Source organism: Rhinolophus ferrumequinum, chromosome 21 (assembly GCF_004115265.2).
Source record: "Rhinolophus ferrumequinum isolate MPI-CBG mRhiFer1 chromosome 21, mRhiFer1_v1.p, whole genome shotgun sequence".
Taxonomy (NCBI): Eukaryota; Metazoa; Chordata; class Mammalia; order Chiroptera; family Rhinolophidae; genus Rhinolophus; species Rhinolophus ferrumequinum.
In genome coordinates this window covers 25,669,981-25,682,038 of record NC_046304.1, presented here as the reverse complement: position 1 = coordinate 25,682,038, position 12,058 = coordinate 25,669,981, and the positions used below count along the sequence as shown (strand labels likewise).

General features: G+C 37.4%; 1 long non-coding RNA gene across 2 annotated transcripts in view; it reads left to right on the top strand.

Annotated features, from left to right (window-relative positions):
* LOC117014046 (uncharacterized) overlaps positions 1–12,058 on the top strand; it is a 133,968-nt gene that overhangs the window by 97,698 nt on the left and 24,212 nt on the right. The window lies entirely within an intron of this gene.

The window sequence follows — 12,058 nt, the reverse complement described above, 5'->3', positions numbered from 1 at the left end:
ACAAGAATGTCCACTCTTGCCACTTTTATTCAGCATAGTATTGGTGGTTCTACGCAATGAAATTGCAAGAAAAAATATAAAACACATCTAGATTAGAAAGGAAAAAGTAAATCTTTTTGCTAATGACATGATATATGTAGAAAATGTTTAAGAATCCACTAAAAAATCTATTAGAATAATAAACAAATTCAGCAAGGTTTCAAGATACATGATTAATATACAAAAATTAGCTATATATATAATTTGTATAAAATAGTATACAAAAATCAATTGTATTTGTAAACATTTGCAATGAACAATTTGAAAATAAAATTTAAAAACACAATTACATTTACCACATCACCAAAAAGAATAAAACACTTAAGAATGAATTTAACAAAGGAAGTACAAAACTTACACTCTGGAAACTATGAAAAAAAAAATTGTTGAAAGAAATTTTAGAAGACCTAAATAAATGAAAAAATATCTCATGTTCATGGGCCAAAAGACATACAGTTAAGAAGGCAATACTCCCCAAATACATCTACAGATTCAATGCGATCTCTATCAGAATCTTAGCTGGCTTCTTGTAGAAATCAACAAACTGATTATAAAATTTATGTTGAAATTCTATGGAGCCTGAAATAACCTAAACAATCTTGGAAAAGTAGAACAAAGTTGAAAGACACACTTCCCAATCCCAAAGCTTACTACAAAGTAACAGTAATCAAGAGAGTATGATACTGGTGTAAAGATACATATCAATGTAATAGATTGGAAAGTCCAGAAATAAACTCATGTGTCCATAGGCAATGGTATCAAGACCATTCAATAGGAAAAAAATTGTCTTTTCAACAACTGGTGCTGAGACAACTAAATGATAGCCACATGCAAAAGAATGAAGTTGGGCCCATCTCATACCATATATATATATAAAAAAGTTAACTCAAAATGGATCAAAGATCTAAATGTAAAAGCTAACACTCTTAGAAGAAAACATAGGGATAAGTCTTCAAAACTTCATATTTGGCAACGATTCTTAGGTATGGCACCAAATACACAAGATGCAAAGAAAAAATAGATGAATTGAACTCCTCAAAATTAAAAATCTTTGTGCTTCAAAGGATACTGTCAAGAAAATGAAAAACTAACCCACAAAAGGGAGAATATACTTGCAACCATATACCCAATAAGGGACTTCTATCTAGAATATATAAACAACTCATACAACACAACAATAAAAGATAAATACCCCAATTTAAAAATTGGCAGAGGATCTGAATAGACATTTCTACAATGAGGATATACAAATGGCCAATAAGCACATGAAAAGATGATGAGTTAGTCATCAGAGAAATGCAAATCAAAACCACAGGGGATACCACTTCATATTAATTTTGATAGCTAGAATCAAAAAAGTAAAATACTAAGTGTTGTGTTGGCAAGGTATGTGGATAAATCAGAACCCTCATCCGCTTCTGGTGGGAATGTAAACTCATACAGCAGCTTTGAGAAACTGGAAGTTTCTCAAGCCGTATGTTACCATATGACCCAGCAATTCTACGTCTGGTGAAATGAAAACATGTGTCTACACAAAAACTTGTATTCGAATGTTTCTAACACTATTATTCACGATAGCCAAAAGGTGGAAACTACCCAAATGTCTATTAAGTGATGAATGGTTAAACAAAACTAGTATATGCATAACAGTGGAATATTATTTGGCCATAAAAAGAATGAATTACTGATACATGGTACAACATAAAGGAAACTTGAAAACATGCTAAAGTGAAGGAAGCCAGTTACAAAAGACCATATATTGTATGACTGCATTTATATGAAGTGTCCAGAAGAGGCAAATCTATAGACAAGAAGCAATTAGTTGTAGCCTAGGGCTAGGTTGGGTGAGGAATGAGGTTGGGCGATTTCTGAAGGATACAGGTTAAATGTTCTAAAATTGGATATAGTAATGGTTGCACAACTCTGAATATACTAAAAATCATTGAGTTGTACTCTTTAAATAGGTGAATTATATGGTATGTGTATTATATTTCAACAAAACTGTTTAAAAAATGCATCACTGGCTGAGAGTATTATCAGTAAAGCACTTACTCCTGTTATTACAAAGCCAAACAAAGAAGCATCAAATAAAAGTTCTCCAAATGTTATTAAAAAATTATAAAGAAAAAAAAAGAAAAAAGAGGAAGCTTAAATGTAAAAAATAATAATGGTTAAGTGACGTACAAATCTGAAAGCTCACAAAATCAAGACTGGCTAGAATCAAATCACCTAACATGGGTGCTCATCCCACATGTTGGGATCTTTCTATGTATCACAAGGGCTTCACATTGTCAGTTTCAAGTCCTATGTTTCTTCACTTCCGAGGTAAAGGGTTTAGTTAGTGGTAATGAGAGGAGAATGCCTTCTCGATGGGGAGAAGGGTGCATGGAGAGGGTGGTTAAAATCCACAAAGGTTTATTGAGAGCTTATTATATATTTTGTACTGGGCTTTGTAGGGAAAACAAAGATGAATAAAATATGATTTCCTTGTTCATAAAGAGTTTACAGACTATAGGAGAAATTCAGTAGAGTAAGTGATCAAGCTATTTGGGCTGGAGAGATGGAGGGAGGAGAGAATATCTATTCTGAAATTTCCTGGCAAGTGTGTGTTTCAGGAGGTTAAAAAATTGAAAACTACTAATCTGACTGGTTATATTCCCAACAGGGTGATAGATGACTCTCTTTCACTTCTCTGGTCAGGTCAATCTAAACTTTTAGAGTTTAGACCTTCCAACAAATGCAAGAATCTGTTTATCTTATGTAGTTCTTCTTTCCCGTTTTTTCTTCATTGTCTCGTGTTGATCTCCCCCATCTGAAGGGAGGGCTCAGAGCAGAGTTCTTCCTGACCTTAGTGATATCCAGCCCTATCTCCTAGGACAATCATAGTTTACCCACTGGAGACCCAAATTGGCCACTTGTTGCACACAAGGTTTCTGTTGCTTTTCTTTCTTTTTTAATAGAGCCAGTAACGTTCTGGATGACTCCGTGGTTAACTCTGGTCTGATCTGCTGCTCAGTGGTTTTATTAGCTGTGTGTTTGGCTCTGGGATCCTCTCTCTAGCTATTGTCGTTATTGAGACTATTTGTGTCTCCAGTGAATCTCGCCTAAATCCCTGACTGTTATCTGGCCTGGGTATGTGTGTCTAAGAAGTGAGTGCATTCTTGTCTGAAGTATGTCCTGACTGTCTCTGATAGCAGCCATTTCTGACCTAACTTTTACTGGGTACTCAGATTGATTAAGATTAATGAGGCTTACTCAGTCATGAACCTATTCAAGGATAAACTTGTAAATCCAATGGGTTCTGAAGATGACTAGTTACTACTTACCTTTCAACCTTAGGGGATTTGGGGAATGATTTATAAGTACTCCTTTTCCCTCCAACGACATCATTAGAAAGATGTCATGAAAGATCTGCTGCCCACAGATTATTACTCGCAAAAATATCATTTTATTACTAATAATTCATAAATTATACTTATGTGTTTATACAAATTCTACTAATGAATGGTGGCATGATAAAGTAATTGCCACGAAGGCAGGACAAACACACACTCCAACGGAAAGTGTACAGTTCTCTTGATTACTATGACAAAATCCTTCCCAAATTGGATTTTCTTCAAGATGTCCACTGAAGTGACCATGTGAGAGGTCATCTTACAAGACAGACACAAAAATGTCAACACTGCACTAAGGCCAAGATAAAGTTGGGAAAGGTGTAAGGATCCCGATTATGTAGTAACTCCTCTGTTGTTATGCATCTAGTCATGCTTGAGAGCTAAGTTTTCCAGGTAACTGGGTGCTTGCCATTTAAGTACACTGTTCCATTAGTTGAACCAATGCAGTTTCCCTGGCTTTTTAAACAGTTATAAGTTAATCTTCTTTTATTGATCCAGAGCCATGCCAATGAATGTGGAGGCAGCATGACAGCAGAAAAAACACAGGCTCTGAAGTCAGCAGACTTCACAGTGTTTGAATACTACTGGCTCCTGCTTTTAATAGCTAGGTGACCTTGGACAATTTTTCATCTATAAAATGGGAATGACAGAATCAAACTTAACAGTGATGATCTGAGGATTACAGGATATAATGTAGTGGTTTTTAAGTATTTTTCACCCCCAAATTCTTTTTACAAATGAAATCTTATGCAGGGCCCCATTGTGAACAAATAAAAGTGGAAATACTCTGAGTTTTTAAAAATCATTGCATCGAGCACAAAGCCTGACACTCAGTAGATACTATTTAAATGATAGCAGTTTAGTATTAGCATCATTTAATGGGAAGCTTTTATTCATATTTATGCTTTTCTTATTATATCTGCTTTTTAATGTGGTTTTCTGTCTTCCATCAAGCTGTCATTTGTCCCTTCTCACTGTAATCGTTGCATTTGCTCACAAAACCCCTTCTTCCATCTTTTAATTTGCTACTTCTTTCTAATCAACTCTGGATTTAGAAACCGGACAACCATGACTTAAAATTGTGTGTAAAATAAGTTCTGCATGAGGGTTTTAGACTATGTCTGTGGGTAAAACATATGATCACATACTTTGGGCTCAAATTTTGTAACACAAGTTTTGGTTATTCAGAGACTTTTTCAGAAAATAGTGTGGTACAGTGGAAAGAATGTGAGTTTGGGAATTTAACATAAGTCTGAATCTTAACCCCTCTACTTGTTAGCTGTGTGACCGTAGTCAAGTTACTTGACCTCTCTGAACCTCAGATGTATCTTGTCTAAAATAGGGAAAATAAAACCTATATCATAGAATGGCAATGATTAAGTGAAGAAATATATATAAAGTATATAATGGAGTCCTAGACACATAGTAGGTGATACGTAAAGTTTCATTCTCTTTCTTTACTTCGACCACATTTTTTTTTCTTCCTGATTTTTTCACTGTGTTTCTGTATAGATTAAGTTGCTCACTGGCTCTGGTAAGACATATGATCTAATCACATAAACTTTGAAATATGTTAGGATAGGGGTAGTGGTGAGACCATAGAAGACTGAGACCATGAGAGGATGAGAGATGAAGAAATATAGCTATCATTTTCCATCCTTAAAAAGAAAAAAGGAAGAAAAATGCCAAGATGTTAAGGCAATCATGTGAAGACTGTACCATAAGAAGTCAATAACGCAAACATTAGTACAATACCTACAATTGCGAGTAAGGTCATCCAGAATCAGGCTATTCTGAACTGTCTGTATTGTTTACCAGTTTTTGACATAAAATTTTGACTGTATTTGTGAGCTGGAATTCATTTGGTTCAAGTATCAATAGCTAATGGGTTTTGTCTGCTTGAACTTCATAAAGACTTGTAAAAGGATCTTTCAATAGTGACTAAATATTTGTCATAGAATGAACTATATTTTATGAAATAATTGAAGCATAAACCTATAAACACAACTACAGTAATAAACAATACAATCCTGACAGTAAGCACTGGTGAGGTGGTTCTCTCCTGGTCTTGCTCACACCCTCTTTTTTCATTGCCCTGCCCGGTAGTGCACTGTCTGCATGCTATCTTATGGTCCTCACTGTACTACCTTGTCCAAATGCTTTTCACTAATTGCAGAAAATTTTCAGCTTCTCTGTAACGGCTCAAAATTTAGTCTTTAATTATAGTCCGTTTGAACTGTATTTCCATAGCACTAGCAAAACTGTTCCCCATCTGCTCCTGAAAGGAACCATTTCAAGCTGTAACATACAAAGGTTCCTTTTCTTTGGCTGTGAACCCTGCAAAATGCATGTCAAAACCATCCACCCTCTATCTTGCATGGCTTTGACAACCCTTGCTCTCACTCACTTGTTGGTGTTCTCTCCCTTTCTCTGTCTCTCACTCTTTCCTTTAAGAAAGAGAACAGTTTGCAGGTTTGAATAACCTAAGAAGTCTTTTCCACTGTGCAGAAGAAATGATAGTTCTGTGTCACACCGTATCTTTTTTTCCTGACTGTGGCAAAGTAGAGTTTGGTTGTTTAATTGTTTCAGGCCCATATCTATGTGGATGTCAACTATCTAAGCATATTTTACTGAATTATGAAAAATTTCCTAGATGTTTCCTTTGTTTTTATGTTGTTTTTACTCGATCGTTTCCTAATTAAATTCTGATAATGGACCGAAAGGTTTTATAGCACAATCTCTGAGGAAAAGAAAATTACTAAAGCTAAAATTAAGGAAAGTCTAAAAGCAAAAGGAATTAAGTTAGACAACTCAATTTCATTCCTTGTAAAAACTTATATGTTCGTTTGAACCTGGTTTTTACAAATCCCAGGGTACTTTCTGAGGTTCTCAGTGATAAAGAAATGAGATATGCTTTCTTTAGATAGTGAGTCTTTTTAAAGGTATAAAATCAGTCTTTTAAATTAAGAACATATAAGGTGATGAGAACTCCACAATCACCACCAGCCATTCCTTCTAGCTTCATAAAATCCATGGACTAGTGAGAACAGCACCAAACTTAGATCAGGCTATGGTTCACGTACTGGCTTTTCACTTACTAACTATATGACTTTGGCCAAGTCACTTAACCTCTCTGAGCCTGTCTGTAAAATGGATATACCCTACCTTAAAGGGATACTCTGATTAAATTATGAGGCCACAAACTGTAAAGCACCATGCAAATAAAATCTTACTTTGAAGTCATCAGTTTCCATTCTTCTCTCCTTCATCCAATACTCACCTAGTGAATGTCAAGCACTTTGCATTTATTACCTCACTTAGTCTTCAAAACAATCCTGTTAGTAGGTACTGCAACAATTTGAGTAGGTAGAGCGAGGATTTGAGTAGGAACAGCGAGAATTTGAATCCCAGCAGTCTGACCAAGTCAGCATGCTTAAAGCCATGCTGATTTGAAGTAACTTTCAGGTAGCCATCAATACCTGACACTCTTGCTGCCACAAAGGAAAAAGGGTCTGATAGAGGTTGTCTATCAGGAGGACACAAACTCAGCACTAGCCAAAAGCCATTGGTAAATCCCGAGGGGAGCCCTGAACACCTCAGGAATGATGTCCTTCTGCATCATGGGAAGGATTCACAAGAAGTTGGAGCCTGCCCTAGAAAGACGATAGCTCAGTGCAGTACCTCTGGGGGCCACTTGAGAGTGGAGGCCAGGCGGGCCTGGTAGACAGCAGTCCAGGGCAGCCCTGGGGGCTTTGAAACCGGTAAGAGCTGGGCTCTGCAGTCAGTCTAGACCTCACACTGAACATCTGCCGACAGGCCTGTATCTGAGCTGCCTTTCCTAGCGAGGCCAGATGGAGGCTTGGGGAGATCTGAGAGGAAAACAAGAGGCCCTGAAGTAGAGAAGGCTGGACAGGAAGTTTCCTAGCACAGCAGAGGCCAGCAGCAGCAAGATGAGAGAACTACACCCTCCCCCCGGCACTCAGTGTTCTACGAAGTGCAAAGATTGTGTCAGCATTTCCATTTTAAACCCCTAATTTCATAGGCTTACAGTTCAAGTCATAAAAATTCACTCTGGACTGAAGTTTGGCATCCAGTCTCTTAGCTGTTCTTAAGCTGTACGCTCAGAAATGGAGACGTTTCTAGTTTGAGACATTCTGGGGACTTCTATAAACACCCCCAAAACTTCATGTGGTAAAAATGTGTTTCTAAGCAGTTGGTCTACAATGTACCAAAGGCCTGTCTCTGTAAATTTGCAGAAAATATATTTTGACAAAGTATTATTGTTCCACCAGAAAGATGGATTTCCCACACACTGAACTAGGGCAGTGGAAGTGAGTGGAATCCAGTGTTATTGCACATTCTGAGTAACATGTCATGTGATCTTCACTGCCACTCACCACAAGGAGCTGGAGCTGTTCTCGCCCTAAAAGACATTTGAATTTCCAACTGGACGCAGCTTTCTAGAAGGTTGGAGTCAACAATCAATTCAGGCTTTTACAGGTTATATGACCTTGACCGATAGGTATTTAAGCCTCAGTTATACTTTCCTTGCTGGGTTGGTACGAACAGAATAGCTAATATATGTCAACACAGCCTGGCATATAATAGACTGGAAGAAACTTATTGGTTAGTCAGAGACGTGAAGGTATCTGTAGTAGTCATTTGTGAAAATTCCTCCAACCTCTTCCTTTTTAATATTTCCATTCATTCTATTCTTTTCCTAATGCCTCTCACTGGCCCCTGAAGCTAGTAAAGGCATTCAAAATATTAGGTAAATTGAAAAATAAATTCCCAAGAGAAAGCTCTCAAAAGTGACGTTATAAACCCTAATGCTTGAGAAATCAGACAAGTGACAAGGAGCGGATAATTCTACATTTACTCAAGGGGTCCCTGAAAGTTGTGAGAACTTGAGTCGGATGACTTAACTCAATAATACTTAGGCAGCTTGGCTCCTTCTAACAGTCAGCCTGATCTGAGGGAAGTTTAAAGAGTTTGGTCTTCTCAAGTGCTGAGACTTTGGCAGCAAAGGGAGAGGGGCAGTGACAGTAACTCAAGCATAGGCCCCAGTGGTAGGAAAGGCAGAGCAGAAGCAAGGTAGCCACCATATTGGACGACCCCATCCCGGGGCGGGAGGTTGGCCCTGGTTCCCAAACAATCCCAGAGACTTGGGAAGTCCAGGCTTATCTCGGGGGAGAAAGGGAGGGGAGAAAGGGACTGTCTGGCTGTGGCGCCTGGTTTGGGAACGAGGAAAGGAATCCATGGCTCTGAGCCCCAACCCCAAGCCGCCAACATGATTTCTATCTCTGGAAACAAGGTTTCTATCAACAAAGGGATTTTCAGAAACATCTTCTTCACTAATGGAGGCACTACTGAAATGTCCTTGGACCATTTAGGGGTCAATCAAACCTAAAGTTTAACTTTTACTTTTTAAATGTCAAAAGTAAACTGCCGATCTAACAACAGAGAACAGTTTTATCTCTGCCGTCTAATCCTTTTATCCACTGCAAATTCCATTCCAAAGGGAGTCATTAAGGCAAAGTAAAAGTGTTTGATGAATACTAACTGATTAGGGAAGGGAAGTTAGTAAGGTTCCTATTAAAGCAAATGCATTTCTAAACCTTTAATACTATTTCTTTCTTCATATTTTTAAGTTATGCATTCAAAGGAATGCATGTCAAGTATATAATAGGCAGAAGAATAACAAGAAAAACTCTTATGTACCCAAAACACAGGCTAAGAAAAAGAACACCATTCACACATCACAGACCTCTGGGTGCTCCTCCCCCATTTCAAATGTTGCTCCTTCTCCCCTGAAGGTCACTCTGTACTGAATGTCACGTTTATTATAACCTGACTTTTCTTTAGCATGTGGCTCACCTGTGTGAGTACGTATCTTTCAAGTATCCTGCTCAGTTTTTTGACTTGAGCTTCATGAAAATGGTCTCATACTATGTGCATTATTCTGCAGCTTACTGCTTTCATTCAACACGCTTACAATACTCACCCCGTTGATATGCGTGACTAAATTCATTTTCACTGCTGTGTAATAATCCATTGTTTGATTATACTAAAATTCATTTAACCATTGTCCTCTCGAGCAGTTTTTGGATTGATTCCAATGTTTTGCTATGGCAAACAATCCTGCTTTGAACACTGCTGTCCCGCCCCCAGGAAACATGTCAAGCGTTTCTCTAGGGATTTATTTCTGCTAGGTCGTCGAGTTTACACATCTTCAATATGCCAAATTGTTTTCCAAATGGCTGTACATAACCACCAACAGTGTGGATTTGTTCCAGTTGCCTCATATCCTTTCCAATTCTTGGTTTTACTTGACATTTTAAGTTTTAGCTATCTAGTGAATGTGAAATGTTATCTTTTTTGTGATTTTATTTGCATTTCTTTGATTTCCAATAAGGTTAAACATCTTTTCATGTTTGTCAGTCTGTCATAGCTGTTCTTTTGTGAAGCACACATTCAAATCTTTTGCCCAGTTACCTACAGAATTGTTTGTCTTTTTCTTATTAATTTGTAGAAATTATCTATATATTCTATATTTTTGTCACTTGATGTGTTGTTGCAAATATATTACTGACTGTCTTTTCTCTTATTTATGCTGACTTTTGATAAGCAGAAGTTTTCATATAATTTGTTACTACTATCTTTGTTCTTTCCTTGCACAATTGTCTCTCACAGGAGGAATGAGCTGGAATTTCATTTACCCTTACTAAGTGGCTCCCCTAGTCCCACTTGGATAGTATTGGTTGCGATGAATCTGGAGTTGATTCAGTTTATTTTACACATTATTTTTTTCCAAAGCAGGAGTCTGTCTCTAGAGGCCCTCAAAAAGTATAGGCTTTTGTTGATAACTTTCACCTGTTCAGAGGGAATTCTGCTTAGTGTCAAACAACCATCCTCTCAAAAAGATTTTTTCGTTCCTGCAAGTCAGTAAGAAATTGTAAAAAGGAATCCTTACCCTTATTTAGGGTTCATGGTGGTGTGGAAAGATGGTATCTAATAAACGTGGTATCTAAACCAAATTTCAATCCTTATCCACTGTGTAAGCTCTCAGACCTTTCGTCTTATTGTCTGTTATATGAAGATACTTGCCTTACTCCCTTGTGAGAATTAATAAGATGATACAAATCAAGTGCCTGCAGGACACACAGCTCTTGACAAATGTTTACCGTAAGAAGGGTAGTCCTTTAACAGCGGTCAGCCTGGTCAGCCCTCTGTGATCTTTGGCCAAAGACCTTTCCTCTACCACACTCTCCCCTAACTTGCATCTGCTCATTTGGCCTACCTGAAGACTGTAGTAGAGAAATGATTGTTGGCCAGAGCTTCTGATATTTTTCTTTTCTTTACATACTCAGGAATATTAATACCATGTGCTTAACCATTCCAACTCAACTCACTCATCATGCTTTATGTATCTGTCAAGTGAAAAGCCAATATTATTTTTACAAGCATAGACTCTTAGGGAGGTTCACTTATGACAAAGTACAATTGGAGGATATTCTGATTTTCATTTTGTCAACCACAAAATTTCACTCACAAATGCCACACAGACTTTCATTCATATTCTCTCTCTCTCTCTCTCTCTCTCTCTCTCTCTCTCTCTCTCTCTCTCTCTCTCTCTCTCTCTCTCTCTCACACACACACACACACACACACACACCCTCCTGCATAGGTATTTCTTAGTTATTGTAATATCTCCTCAGAGTAGCCAGCTAAGATCAGTGGGAATCAGAAGCAACTGCAGTTGTGTTTTGGTTTCATCTCCAACTCCATCTTTATTGCTCTTTATCACAATTTAAGAAGCTTTCTAAGGCCTTTCTCTTTGATCAATCTTTTCATCAATTGCCCTCACCTTGGCTAGCACCAGGATTGTCATCTTGGTCGAGCAATGAGATGCCCTAGCATCTGTACTGCTCATTCTTTCTTTAGTCCAATTTATTTTTTAGTAAACATACCAATCACCCAGTCACCTAAGCTAGAATCTCGGATAATTTTTATAAACCAGTCTCTCCTTTATTTTGCAATCTTTCCTGCTTGATCAGTTGCACTTTCATGTATGACATTTCCATTCTGAATTACTTTAACAAATTCTTCATTCATTCATTCACTTATTTAATAAAAAAGTGTTAAGTATTTCTTTTTAAAATGTGCTCTTAATTTACCATTGCAGGAATCATTGTTACAGATTTTAGTAACTCAGCACATTTACCTATGTGTTGTTGGTATGCACATTATTTTTATTACATATACATTCAGATACTTCTATCTCGTTTTACTTTCATTAAGATCAAAGCTCTCCCTCGATATGGTGATTTTCAATATTTCTATTTTCCTATTCTGAACTCCAATAGTTCTTTGTATATAACACTCTTATGGCATGTATCTTACACTGCTTTGTATCATAGTTATGGTTTTACTTGTGTTACCGCGTCTTCTAGATTGTAAGTGCCACCTAAGTGTCTGCCTGCCTCCTTTCAAAGATCATTTTCTTCTGATAACCTTGAGGAAAGGGAGTTCTGTTTCAAGGATATAATCTTGAATCATCTTTCCTCCACACTGCTGCTAGCAGCCCCAGTGCCCTCAAGAAGGAGTGATGTTGAGAAGTCTTC